Source organism: Sus scrofa, chromosome 17, assembly GCF_054392235.1.
Source record: "Sus scrofa isolate SSC_HxYL_T2T_F1_AM1 chromosome 17, Sscrofa_HxYL_maternal_Yorkshire_Landrace_v2.0, whole genome shotgun sequence".
Taxonomy (NCBI): domain Eukaryota; kingdom Metazoa; phylum Chordata; class Mammalia; order Artiodactyla; family Suidae; genus Sus; species Sus scrofa.
Genome location: NC_139399.1, coordinates 54,516,421 through 54,530,357, shown reverse-complemented (window position 1 = coordinate 54,530,357; position 13,937 = coordinate 54,516,421). Strand labels below are relative to the sequence as shown.

Below are 13,937 nucleotides of genomic sequence, written 5' to 3'. Positions count from 1 at the left end.
GCGGGAGACCCGACTAAGGGGTAAACATGGAGGAGAAGGAGGGGCAGCCCTGGGACGGGCCCCCAGTGCTGGTTCTGGGTGCTGCCACCTGTCTGACACCTGCAACCAGCCACACACAAGCCTACACATACAGAGTCTCATTGAGTCTAAGGGGCACAGCTCCATATTTTGAAAAGTGGGGGAGTTCCCCTTGTGGCTCAGCAGTAATGAACCTGACTAGTACCCATGAGGATGCAGGTTCAATCCCTGACCTTGCTCAGTGCATTAAGCCATGAGCTGTGGTGTTGGTCACAGATGCAACACGGATCCTGTGTTGATGTGGCTGCAGCATAGGCCAGCAGCTACAGTTCGGATTCGACCCCTAGCCTGGGAACTTCCGTAGGCCACAAGTGTGGCCCTAAAAAGAAAAACAAACAAACAAACAAACAAACCCCCCAAAAAATCCAAAAGTAAAGGAAAAGAAAAGTAGGATCGTTGGTATGTCAAAGTTTAGTCAGCAACAGAAATAATTTTTCAGTCTCTATAGTTGGCATCTTAGATGAATTAAATAAGGTCAGTGATCAACTAGGGTCAGCCATGCCATGCCACCTGCATGCCTGTTATACATAAGAATGGCACACAGTAAGCTACTCCGTACACAAATTGTGACATACGTGCTTTACCAAGTGCACAACCCACGTGACCCCACTGCCTGTGAGGCATGTTCCAGAAACTTATTTCATACCCCATCCATGTCCCACCAATCACAACCTACCCCATAAGTAAATCTACCCACCTATGAACTAGAACTCGCATTGTCTATTACATACACAACTCACCCAGCTCTTAGCTGACCCCAAACAGTATCTTTAATTACACATCCCTCATGTAAATGACCGCCGTTTCTAAGGTCTGCTGGCTCTGTGGTGTCAGGCATGTTACTTCAAAGCCTCAGTTTCTCCTTCCAGAAAATGGGCCTAACTCGAAGTTTCTTGTGAAGAGGAAATGAGATAATATTACAAAGTTTTTAGCCCTTCTCTCACCTGCCCCAACATTGCCCCACCCTTAAAAAATAAACCACAGACCTTGAAATCGGAAAGACCTGGGTCAAAAGTCAGACACCGCCAAACTGTGTGACCCCAGGTTTCAGCTTCCCCAGCCTTCATTTTGGCATCATGTGGGTTGATGCCTTTTCTACGGGGACAGTGTGGGCATTAAGTGACCGAGTATAGGCACACAGTGCCACAGCAGTGGCTGCTGTCCTCAGTGGTTGACTCCTTGACCTTGGCCTCGGAATCAGTTGGAGGCAGGATCCCTACACAGGAGAACTCCAGGGACAGCTCATCCAGCCCTGAGCAAACCCTGGCCTCTGGGCCATTCACCCTGCAGCCCTTCTTCATCTCTGCCCTGCCCCTCCCTCCCAGGGCTGTCAGACCCCAGTTCAACCTACTCCAGCTCCAAGGGGCTAATGGAGAGGCCTCAAGTTCACCTGCAGGTCCCACTCATTCCTGTTATAGATGGAGAAGCAGGGACCTTGGGAAGGGAGGGAGGGGTGTTTTGATAGCACTGCCCGGGGTAGCCAGGGGTCGGGCAGGGGCGGCCGCAGACCCAGCTATGGGCTGGGTGCTCAAGCCTCTGGCGTGGACGGTAGTTAAAGAAGCTGGGGCTCTGGACCAGGTGATCTTTCTTCTTCTTTTTGTCTTTTTAGGGCCGTACCCAAGGCACATGGAAGTTCCCAGGCTAGGGGTTGGATCAGAGCTGTAGTTGCCAGCCTACACCACAGCCACAGCAATGCTGGATTCTTAACCCACTCATCAAGGCTAGGGATTGAACCCATGTCCTCATGGATACTAGTTGGGTTTGTTACTGCTGAGCCATGTTGGGAACTCCAGGTGATTTTTCTTCTAAATTACAATAATGGCTAATGTTTCTGGAGAGACTCTGTGCCAGACCTGCTGCTGGCAGGTCTGTTTATCTGTCCTGCTTTGTACCTGAGAAAACTGAGACTCAGAGAGGTGAAGTGACTTGCCTAAGGCCATACAGATGTCCTGGCGGGGGAGGGCGGCTGTCATTTGAACCTGGGTCTGACTCCAGAGCTTGAGGGCTTCACCCCCTCCCATGCTGCCTCCCTCCTGGAACCCTGGAAAGAACCCCGAAATTCTAGAGCGCTGGCGTCTGCTGGTTCTGTCATCACCTTACTGCAGGGGAGTTCAGGCGTCTGAGAAGCCAAGGAGCCTGTCCCCAGGCATGTGCAAGTTCAGAGGCATCCTCCAGACACCGGCTGCCCCCGGCCGCCTTGAGTCTTCACCTCCCCACTATCGCCTGTCTCTCCTCCCACACCCACCACCAAGGGAGCAGGTGCAGGGAACCTGGGACTTATCAAGACAGAGAACAAAAGTCGTGGGGGAAAGAAGCCAAGAGCCATCTCCACACTGGGGTAGGGCCCTTCAGTTTCGCCCCTTTGAAATTTCAAATTCCAGTTTGTGGACAAAGTCCTAACTTTCTCACAATATAGGTCCCCAACCACTGACCAAACTCCAGTCCAGGCAGCCAGCAGGCCCAGGGCTGGTGTGGCCTGGCCGCTTCCTTTGGCAGCTCTCAAAGTCTAGGGGGAGGGGTCCTGGGCCCACCGGGGTCCGTCAGGCCATCCCTGCGGCCCCACCTGAGAGGACGGCCCTCTTCATGGAGCTGGGATCTGACACTGGCTGGTGCCGACAGCAGACACCAGGTAGGCCCCTGCCCTGTCCTGGGCATCTTCTCGCCCCCTGGAGCTCCTAAAACAGGGCTCATTCCACCCTCCTTATCCTGGGTGCAGGCCAGGCCATGGTGGCTTAATCCGATCATGACCTCATAGGACTTCAAGGCCGGGATAAGGGTGTCTCAACCAACCCATCCATTTGGCAGATAGAGATACTGAGACCCCCAGGGGAGTGGCCACTGTAGGCTGCACCTGGGAGAGAGACCCAGGGCCCCTGACTGGGCCCTGAGGATGGCAGATGCATGCTCCAAGCCAGGCCGAGGCAGCGGGGGCGGCGGGGGGGGGGGGGACATTGGCCCTGACAGGAAGACCACCAGCTTGGTGAGGTCCCCTTTGCTTCATCACAGCCCTCAAGGGTCCTGGCAGTGCTTCCGACAGACCCCAGCAGGGGAATGTCTGATCGCTAAGTGACTGATGGCCATTCCCCAGGATGCCATGGAAGTACTTCCGAGAGGAAGATGAGGAAGCTCGGAGCTGAAGGCCAGTGGGTTTGGAAGGAAACATTTATGTGGTTAACTGATAACTAAGCCCCATCCTTGGGCCCCTGGAAGCTTCCTTCCTCCCTCTCCTCAGCATGATTAAGACGAACTTACCTACCTGCTAATCATTGCTGAACCTGTTGATTTTGCCTTAAAAAATTAACTGGGCATGAGTTTGCGGTTTGCTTCACCCCTAACCCTGCAAAGCAAAGGCCTGGGTGGGCAAGAGGCCGCCGGGTTATGCAAGAGGCCGTTGGCCTCCCCGCACATGGCCAGCGCCTCCTCCGCTGCTCTCCAGAGTCAACAGTCTGCTTGTTTCCCTGCTCCGGGTCCTGAGCAAATTTGCTGTGTTGCCAAAGAGAGATAAAAGCCGCTGGGGGAGCGCGTTCCAAACGGGGATGCGAAGCGGCAGCTTTGAGCTTGGGGTCCTAGAATCCTGCAGTGTCAGAGCCAGGAGAGCCCTTTCGGAGGATGCGGCCTGGGGCCTTTCAGACTAGGTTCTGAGGTCCCAGGAGCCAAAGGGGTGTGTGCACAGGCACCGCTTCACCCAGAGGGCACCGTTCCTTAGCATTTCCTTTGAGAATGGAGCCCGCTGCTGCTAAGGAGAGCCAGAAAATCACTGGTCCAGCTCAGTGCCCTTGCTCACTGCACAGATGGGGAGCTGGAAGCCGGAGTGGGGCAATGACTCGTCCAGGGACAGAAGGTCACCGGGTGTCCTGAGTCTCCAGCTAGGCTGGACAGACAGGAGTTGTCTCTGGGACTCAGTGATGTGTTCTGGATGTTAGTGAACAAGACGGTACCGAATAAGGCCTCCTCGGCTGTTCACCCTCCCTCCCAGGGCCGGAAGCAGAGCCGTGCCTCAGAGCTGCCAGAAGGCCCAAGTCAGGGAGTCGGGGGCAGAGAGGGGTCTCACCCAGCCCTGTGTCCTGTGGGCCTTCTGGGAAGCAGCCACGAGCTGCAAACCAGAGGCCTAGAGTTATAACCCATCTCAGCCATGTTCTCTCTCTGGAGGCCTCTGGCTACAGAAAAAGATGCAGGGCCCTGGCCTGACTCTCTTGACCTCTCTGAGCCTCAGTTTTCTTACCTGTAAATTGGGAGTACGCATACCTAACTCGGAGGGTCGGCATGAGGATGAAATGGAGTAGGATATATGCCGTGATAACCCTGGCCAGTGTTTATAAAGCTGTTCTGAGGGCTTTCCATGTGTTGACTCATTTGTCCTCACAGCCTCTCTGTGACGTAAAGCAGTGTTTTTTTCTTTTCTTTTTTTCAGGAATTATGATATTTTAAGTTATTTAGTTGACTCATCAGTTATATTAGTTTCAGGCATACAACGCAGTGATTCAATACTGTTGTAAATTACATACCATACCAAGTTTTTATAAGGGGCAGTGTGTTTATCACGATCTTATAGACCTGGGGCACGGAGGGGTTGAGTCATAACACAGCTTGTAAGAAGCAAAAGCTGGGATTCCAACCTGAGCCCTCTGGTTCGAGTCTGTGCTCCTAACTCCAGGCCATCCTGTCCGCCCCTGCCCCTCCAGGGCTGGCACACAGTAAGTGCTCACTGAAAAATGGCCAGTAGGATGATAACATAAGCTCCATCCCAAGGCCCAGGTGGGCAGTGTGTATGGCCTGGGAGGGCTGGAAGGTGGGAGGAAGAAGACCTATCTCTGGGCTGGAGTGGTCAGGGAGGGACTCCTGGAGAAGGCAGCATCCTGGGCAGAGGGGACATCTGGCAGCGGAGAGCAGGATGGGTGAGGGTGAAAGGGCATGGAGGCCACCTCTCTGGCTGGAGAGCAGGGCATGATGGGAGTTGCTGACTGCAAGGCTTAAGGGGTAGGCTAGAGAGTCTGGGCCAGAGAATGATCGGGAAGAAAGCCAGGAGGACTTGGGCCTCCCTGCAGGCTGCCTTCTGCCAGGTGACTTGTGACTTCTGGGCGAGGCCGTTGCTGTTCTCCTGTGTATGTTCCTCCCTACTGGTTACATTCCTGATTTCATCAACAGAAGTGACTTTGGGCGTTAGATGGGGTCTGCTCAGCCCCTGCTGGGTCTGAAGGATCACAGGACACCTTGCCTTGCCCAGGCCCTGGTCTTCAGGTGAGGGATGAACCCACAGCCCAGGAATCACCCTTGGTCGTCCCCATATTCTTGTTATGAAGGGCACCAGAAATCTGCCTAGAGGTCACTGAGATGGAGTGTTTGGGATCCTGAGACTCAGGCAGGCCAGGGCTCCTGTGTACGGTTGTATAAGTTGTTCACTGCACAAAGGTTCTCCTGTTAAGGGGGCAAATGGAGATGGAAATCCAGCCATGGTTCCACTTACCCAGCCAATTGCCCATGGAGATTTGCCTGCCCAGTAGGGGGCACCATTCACTTATTTTCACAAAGGATCCGTATGAGCCCTGTCCCAACTCTGCTTCCAGCCACTGTGTGACCTTGGGCAAGGTCATTTCCCTCCTGGGCCTTGTTTTCCCATTTGAAAATTTGTCTAGCGTCAAGCAAAGACTCAGTCCTGATGGTGACCTTTAAAAAAAATAATAATAATAATGCCCAGGCTCTATCATAGTCCAATGATCAAATCTTAGGGTGGGGTGAGTGCTAGCTATGAGGTTTTTTGTTTTTGTTTTTGTTTTCTTTTCATGGTTGTGCCTGTAGCATGTAAGTTCCCGGGCCAGGGGCTGAATCAGAGCTGCAGCTGGGGCCCACGCCACAGCACACCAGATCTGAGCCACATCTACAACCTACACCACAGCATACAGCAATGCAGGATCCTTAACCCGGTGAGCCAGGCCAGGAATTGAACCTGCATCCTCACAGAGACAGCGTCGGGTCTTTAACCTGCTGAGCCACAATGGGAACTCCTATGGGTGTTTTTTAAAGTTCCCACGTGGGAGTTCCCTGCTGGCTCAGTGCTTAAGTACCCAGTGTTGTCACTGCTGTGGCTCTGGTTACTGCTGTGGCAAGAGTTCAGTGACTGGCATGGGCACTTCTTTATGCTGTGGGCGCAGCCAAAACAAAACAGAAAGGTACAAAATCTATGTCTATCTGTGATCTGAATTTCATAAAACAAATATCTGTAAATATAGCAAATAAAAACAAAGGATTTTTTTTTTAAAGTTTCCAAGTGCTCCTGATATGCAGCCAAGGTTGAGACCCATTGTAGGAGGACTTGAAATATAGGGCTGGAAAGACTTAGGTGTACATCTAAGTTCTTCACCTTCTACATCTAGTTGCAACTTCAAGGAGGCTCCATTTCCATCTGTAGAATGGGACCAGTGATAATTTCCTCATAAGGTCAGAATGGGAGTTCCCGTCGTGGCGCCGTGGAAACGAATCCGACTAGGAACCATGACGTTGCAAGTTCAATCCCTGGCCTCGCTCAGTGGGTTAAGTATCTGGTGTTGCCATGAGCTGTGGTATAGGCCCACAGCTGTAGTTCCGATTAGACCCCTAGCCCGGGAACCTCTATACGCTGTGGGTGCGGCCCTAAAAAAAAGCAAAATAATAATAATAATAAGGTCAGAATGCCAGATCAGACAGTGCTTGGTGGGCATGTAGGGAGCTCCTGACTCTTGGTCTCAATGACTTATTTTGCTATTGGCAAAATGAAATTGGCTGAAAATAAAACACCCCTCCAGGTCAAGGATTCAGAGACTTGGAGTTAGGCTTCCTCTGTTCCTATGTCAAGTCCTGGTACATGGGTCTCCATCTTGCCTGCCTACCTGTCAGACTAGTGCAATATGAGTGATGATTCTTATGGTTTGATATTTGACCCAGTCTGCTAAATAACTTAAATTTAGTTTTTTGTTTTTTGTTTTTGTTTTTTTGTCTTTTTGCCATTTCTTGGGCCGCTCCCGCGGCATATGGAGGTTCCCAGGCTAGGGGTCTAATCGGAGCTGTAGCCACCAGCCTACGCCAGAGCCACAGCAACACGGGATCCGAGCGGCGTCTGCAGCCTACACCACAGCTCACGGCAATGCCGGATCGTTAACCCACTGAGCAAGGGCAGGGACCGAACCTGCAACCTCATGGTTCCTAGTCGGATTCGTTAACCACTGTGCCACGATGGGAACTCCTTAAATTTAGTTTTGAATCAGCTCTACAGTCACATGATTCAAAAATCAAAACCATATAGAAGGTGCACTTGAGGAGCCTTGCGTTCCCCCCCCTCCACCTCCTGCCCACCAGTCTGCCCCCGTCTTCACCATAGCCGACCACTCCTCTTAACTTTCCTCTGCAGACCAGGCAGCATGTGAGATCATCCGGCATCATCCCCCACGGCTTAAACTATTCGGCGTCTTGCCTTATCCACTTAATAGCCTAACCTGGAGATTTTTTTCCATATTGATTGAAAGCAGGCTTGCCCTAGCAATGGCGAGCAAGCTCTTGGCCCCACCCCCCACAGGTGAGGAAACTGAGGCTCAAACTGCTGAGTCAAGAGCGTTTGAACTATTGCTACTTTGCTCCAGAGCCAGTGTTTGTTCCCCTGCCCCGGTGTGGCCTTCCTGGAAGCCTGGTCCAGAGAGCCTTGGAGCCTGGCCTAAATCTCTCCACTGCCGCCCTGGCAGGGATGGGGGGGCAGGGGGGCTGGGGCTGGGCTTTCAGGACCCCCACTGTATCCGGGCCCTGAATCTCAGAGGGGCTGAAGCGTGGAACAAAAAAACATCCATAGTCATCCAGACAGTAACCCAGTAAGGGGATGTCCCCTAGATGGGACAGCTAGGGCCTGGTGGCCATGCCCTCCAGTGCGGTGGAGCCTGCCAGGAATATTCTGGCAGCCTCAGACCCTGAAGGTGGTGGGGGAGGGGAGGGAGAGGCGGGGAGGGAAGGTGAGCGTGGCTGATGGGACAGACCCAGGGGAGGGGAGACTGAGGGGACCCCATTCCCGGAGGTGAGGAAGGGGGTTTGGGGTTCATGGCAGAGAGGGCAGTGACATTTTAACCAAATGCTTTCTGCTCAGGCAACCTCAGGGCTCCCTCTGGATTCCCGACCTGCTTCAGCTCACTGACGCACTGACTTTGGACAAGACACTTACCCACCCTGGGCCTCAGTTTCCCCAGTGCAAAAGGAAGGAGATTAGGCAGCCAGCCTTTTGTTACCTTGGCGCACCCCTAGGAGACTCTGTGAGGCTCCCCTTGCCTTGTTAAGGGAATCTGGACCTTGCCTGGATCAAAATGGGGTCTGCCCATCAAGGCCCTGGAGTGACAGCGTCTCTACACGGCTCCAAGATCTGGACTCCTCCCCCTGGTCCTGTGTCTCTCTCCCACCACCTCATCCTCCTCTCCAGGTAGAGGCGGAGTCAGGGTCATACCTGGGGGGTCCCGGGGGAAGCCCTGGCCCCAGTCTGACATCCTCCTCCCGGTGCTATGGGGTCGCATACCTCTTCATCCTTGAGGGAGCTCCCGCAGCCACTCTGGCACCCGAGACCCTGTGAGGGCTGCCGGGCAGAGTTAATCTCTTAATACTGGTCACAATGAGATTTCAGAGATGGAGGGAGGCGGTCTCCATGGAAACTACAGACCAGCCCAGGACCCATGCAAGGAATTAGCCACAGGCCTCAGTATGGGACTCCCAGAGACCCAACCCAAATAAGAGACACAGTGACCTGAATTCCCAGGTCCTGCTCCATCCCTCCTGCTAGCTCTCCAGAGGGCTTGGGACAAACCATACCCCTCATACAGCCTCAGTGTTCTCTTGCGAAACTGGATTGAGCCACCCTCACAGGGAGAGCCCTGTCACCCTTCTGGGCCTCAGCTTCTTCATTCTCCAACTGGAGTTATAATCCTTAACCCGGGGGCTTTTCTGGAAGATTCAGGCTTTGGAGTCTGCCAGACCTGAGTTCGTAGCTAGGCCTTTCCCACTCAGCCTGTAAACCTAGGCCAGGCATTTCACTCCTCCCAGCCTCAGTTTCCTCATCTATACAATGGGCACAGTCACAATTGTGCCTGACTGGTAGGTACTGATGCCCAGTAGCTGTGAGCCTCCTTCCCACCCCTTTCTGACTGCACATTTGCCCTCCACCCCAGCCACTTGTAGCTTTCAGAATCCGGTAAGTAGCCCCTGCCTTGTCTCTGGCCTTTGCACAAGCTTCTGTCCAGAACACCTGTCAAACCTCTCTTTTCACCTTCTCATCCTCCAAGTCCCACCTTAGTCATCTTCCTCCAGGCAGTCCTGCTGTATCAGGCAGATCAGGGCTCCCCCTTGGAGCTCCCACAGCCCCCATGTTTGGCATCATCAAAGTTTAATCAAATGGTGGTTACTGGTTCCTCCCTTGGACTGTGACTCCTTTTACCCTTAAAGTTCCAGGACCCAGCTGGCACTCAGTATATTGAGTTGGATGAATGAATGAAGAAATTTGCCCATCCAGTCGTTCAACATTTATCCAGCACATTCCATGTGCACTGCTGTGGGTGCTGGAGATACAGCAGTGAATAGGTAAGACCCCCTGCTCAACAGGGTTGCAGTTTTACCAAACAAAATCACAGGATGCCCAATCAACTTTGAATTTCAGGTAAACAACGAATAATTCTTTGAATACAAGTATGTACCAAATAACACATGGTACATACTTACTCTTTGAAAAATTCCTGTTGTTTATCTCTAATTCAAATGTAACTGGGCATTCTGCATTGGATCTGGCCACTGTATTGTCCCCCTTACAGAACTTGTATCTTGGTGGGGAGGCACAGAGGAAACAGACAGTGAGGAAGTAAATCAATAAAAGAGTTTCAAATAGTGGTTAAGTGCAGTGAAGACAATGACAGCACAATGTGATAGCGACTGCGGATGGAAGGGGCCATCTGTGGATAAGATGATCACCAGCTGGTAGCCTTTACCTTCGTGGGACAGTTCTAAGCTCCGGTGAAATGCTACTTTGGAAAAGTCCTTTGAGGCTCTTAAAGGGAGTGGAGGCTGTAAAAATTGACACAGGGCTCAGAGGCGAGCAGAGGGCGCAGCCGGGGGTCGCTGCGGAGTCTCACTTGACAGATTCCGTAATTTTGCGGTTCTTATCTGGGCCTTCATAAACCTTCAGGAACTCGCAGCCCCACCCCCTCGGTCAGCCAAAGTTCCTTTGCGGGGCTGAAAGCCGGAGGAAGGAGGCAAAGGGGCTGTGTAGATAAGCGTAGCCACCTGGGCCGGAGCTGGGAGCTCTGTCACCGTCCCCCCGCCCCTATCCCACCACCCTTGTCCCTGGTGGGACCCAGGGCTCAGGTCCGAACCTGCGATGCGCACAGCCGGTGGCCCTGCTGGAGGAAGCAGCTCGAGGCGCCCCAGCGCAGCGCTTTGCGTGTCCTGGGCTCCTCCTAGTGGTCAACGCAGGAACTGGCGTATAGAAACTTTTAAATAACTACGCGGGCTTCACCAATCACAGAGGTCGTATTGTAATCCCACCAATCAGAGGCCCAGCAACCTATGATTCTCTAAACTCCGCGGAAGGCAATTGACATGATCACCAATCACAACTCGCTGGGTTTAGTTATGGACGAGCTAACTTTCCTCCTATCACACACCAGCACATGGTCACTACGCCAATCAGAACGCAATATCTAAAAACCGGCTCCCTAAAGCGGGTACCGCGCGGCAGTTATCATATAGGAAATTTTTGTTCCCAACCTTCCGTCGCAACGTGCAAGCACCTCTAGGGAGCGTTCCAGTCTTTGTGCGGGCTGCATGTGGAAGCCCATGTTTGCATTCATGGGTATTTATATATCTTAGCAGTTATTGATAGATCATTAAATATCCTCCTCCCCTATAAAAATTTGTATGTGGGTCCAGGAGAGTGGGAAGCATGACCTTTGGAATTAAACACACTTGAAAATTGGAGTCCGTTTACTATCTTTGAAGTAGGACAATACCTACGTTAGTTGTCTGTAATCCATCAGCTCACCCCCATCTCAGTTATTCAAGCCAAAATCCTAGGATTTTTGTGACCTTCCTCCCATTCCTCCCACCTAATCAGAAAATCCAGTTCTTGCCACTTCCAACAGTATCTCAAATTTTCACCTTTTTCATCTCCACCACAGCCAACCTCGTCCCCATCACCATCCTCTCTCTAGGTCTGCAAAATTAAAATTAAAATCAGTCTTTTATCCTGCTGCTCTGGAACTTCTACCACTCACTCTACACTCGGGGGCAAGGGATGATTTTCCACAGACAGATTGGATCAGGTGCCTCCCTTACACTGTTCCAGCTTTCTGTGCATTTATACTAAAACATAAAATTCAGAACTCCTATGGACTGTGAGGCCTGCATGACATTGCTTCAATAGCCTTACATTTCCAACCTATTCCACTCATTCCCATCCTAGTGGCTCCAGCCACTCTGGGCTTCCCCCACCCCTCTTCCTGTCTCAGGTCCTTTGCACATTCTTTTCTGGTTGCCTGGAAAATGGTTCCTTGGTTCTTTGCATGGCTGGCAAATAAAGATCTTTCGGATCTCTGCTTAATTGTCTTGGAGGACTCTTCTATGTATTTAGGTAGATTCTCCACATCCTTCACCCCTTTATTCTCTGTCCCTGTACCTTTTTTCTTCTTACCACTTCTCACAGTATGAAATTACACATATTTCAGTTTATTTATGTATCTCATTCTATCTCCTCCACCCCTATGGAGGAGATGATCCTTGTCTGTTGTGTTTCCCAGGGTAGATCCCACATCTTGAACGGTTTAAAGGCAAACATATAACAAGTGCTTAATAGATATTTGTTGGATGAATAACTGAAGAGATTTGGGGGGAGAAACTGATATCATGTACATGAAGTGCTTAGTACATAGTATGTATTCAATGAGAAGGATTCCATGCTTACAGGGAAGTAAAATAAAAAGAGGAGATTAAAAATCACATTTGTTCCTATGTTTGTAGACTCTTAATTGTTGACCAGAATTTCTCGACCTCGGCACTATTGACATTTGAGGCTGGATAATTCCTTGTAATGGAAGGGCATGTCCTATGTATTATAGGATGCTTGGCAGCAACTCTGGAATCCACCCACTAGCACCTGTTCCTGACCCCCAAGGTATGACAACCCACATTATCTCCAGGTATTTCTAAATGCCCCCCCCCCCAGGGGGGGTGTCTCAAAGTCACTCCCCATTAAGAACCACCATGTTAGGCCTCTAGCATTATGGAAATTTTCTGCCCAAAAATCAGCGTTTCTCAAATTTCAATGACCATAGGACTCATCTAACAAAAATTCCGATGCCTCAGGTCCCACCCACCTCCAGGTTCCAGGGTCAACAGCTAACCCAGTACATGTTTAATGAACTTTCAGGTGCTTCTGATTCAGGAAGCCCCCAGGAAAACGCCTCCAGGAAGTCTCCCTGATAGCCTGATAACCAAACACTGTGTAAGACTCCCTACCAACCTGGACCCTATCCTTGAATTCCTTTCCTTTCCGATTATCCTTTGCTGGATATATTTTCAGAGTAGTGGCGGAACCAAATCCTCGCTCAGCCAAATCCCAAACTGCCACATCTACCTTCAGGGAAGAAACAAAAGCTGAACCACAGGGTCCAGCTAAAACCTCTTATGAAATGAAGGCACCTCAACCAAAGGAATCCTGAGTCACCGCCTGCAAGGAGAATCAACCTAATGGTGTTGCCAGGCTGTCTTCTCCTGGTGGACCAGAGTGCCTTTCTGAGAACAGGAGCCAAAGGCCGCTTGGGAGGGTTGGCTTTTGTGGTCAGACAGAGCTTTCCAGACCCATCTTTCAGGCTCCTTGACTCATAATCTACCTGTGGGCTGACTTTTCCTTCTCCCTCTTTTCAGGCACCTGGTAAGATTACCCTTTCTTGCTGCCTTTGAAGTTAAATGTGACCATGTGACTGGTCTCAGCCAATGAAATGTGATCAGAAACAATCGGCATCACACCTGGGCGGAAGCTTTAAGAGTCAGTGCCGTGGCTGGTATGGAAGCAAAGGGAAATCTGCAGTCATGAGGACAAGCACAGGGACAAGCCGACTCATGTTAGTAGGGTAAGTGAGGGATAAATAACCATTGAGTTAAGCCATTAAGACTTGAGCCTTTTTTTTTTTTTTTTTTTTTTTAATTGCAGCGTTGCCTTTCCTGACATGACTGAGTGTGGTCTTTTCAAGGCTTCACTGACTTTCCTGTGACCATGATGATTTTCAGTGTATCTGAAAACCACCTGTTCTATTACTTAACATTTTACTGACATCAACTCACTTATTTTTACTTAGATTTAATGTAAAAGGAACGTTATTACCTCCAAATCAAACACCAGTGTCATAAGTAGAAAGCAAGGGGAAAATAAGCAGAATAAAATAAACTATTTTATGTTCTGAATTAATACTGTTGCCTTTCAAGCCTCTGGGCCCTGGGTCTCTTCTCTCTTTGCTTAAAAAAAAAGAGGAGGACAATTCTGTGTGTCAATCTTTTGGGCGCCCAAAGCTGACTGAGATCATCAGATGTTTAGAGGAAGCCCCGTATGGAGGCTGGAGAGCACCAATTCTGACTTTCTGGGCTTGAATTCTGGTTCTGCCCTGGACTGGCTGTGTGACCTTTGTCGAGTTCCTTAACTGTTCTGTGACTGCTTCCTCATTTGCAAAATAGGGATGACAATGACGTGTATGTCTTTGGGTTGCTGTGGGGTTATTTCTGTCAATACAGAGAAAAGGCTTAGAATTCTGCCTGGCACGGAGTACCTGCACAGGGGTTGACAATAAACTAATGGCAGGATCAAGATCAGGTGGGTTTGG

At 50.7% G+C, this 13,937-nt stretch overlaps 1 protein-coding gene and 1 long non-coding RNA gene across 6 annotated transcripts in view; one reads left to right on the top strand and one right to left on the bottom strand.

Moving 5' to 3' along the window:
• Positions 1 to 13,937, bottom strand: part of HNF4A (hepatocyte nuclear factor 4 alpha) — a 64,228-nt gene that overhangs the window by 29,060 nt on the left and 21,231 nt on the right. The window lies entirely within an intron of this gene.
• The window catches only part of LOC102159476 (uncharacterized), a 45,020-nt gene continuing 33,601 nt past the window's right edge, over positions 2,519 to 13,937 (top strand). The window contains exons 1-4 of the long non-coding RNA XR_308807.4: positions 2,519 to 2,707; positions 9,520 to 9,654; positions 12,082 to 12,235; positions 12,988 to 13,193. This is a non-coding gene — a long non-coding RNA (uncharacterized LOC102159476). The remainder of the gene's footprint in view (positions 2,708 to 9,519; positions 9,655 to 12,081; positions 12,236 to 12,987; positions 13,194 to 13,937) is intronic.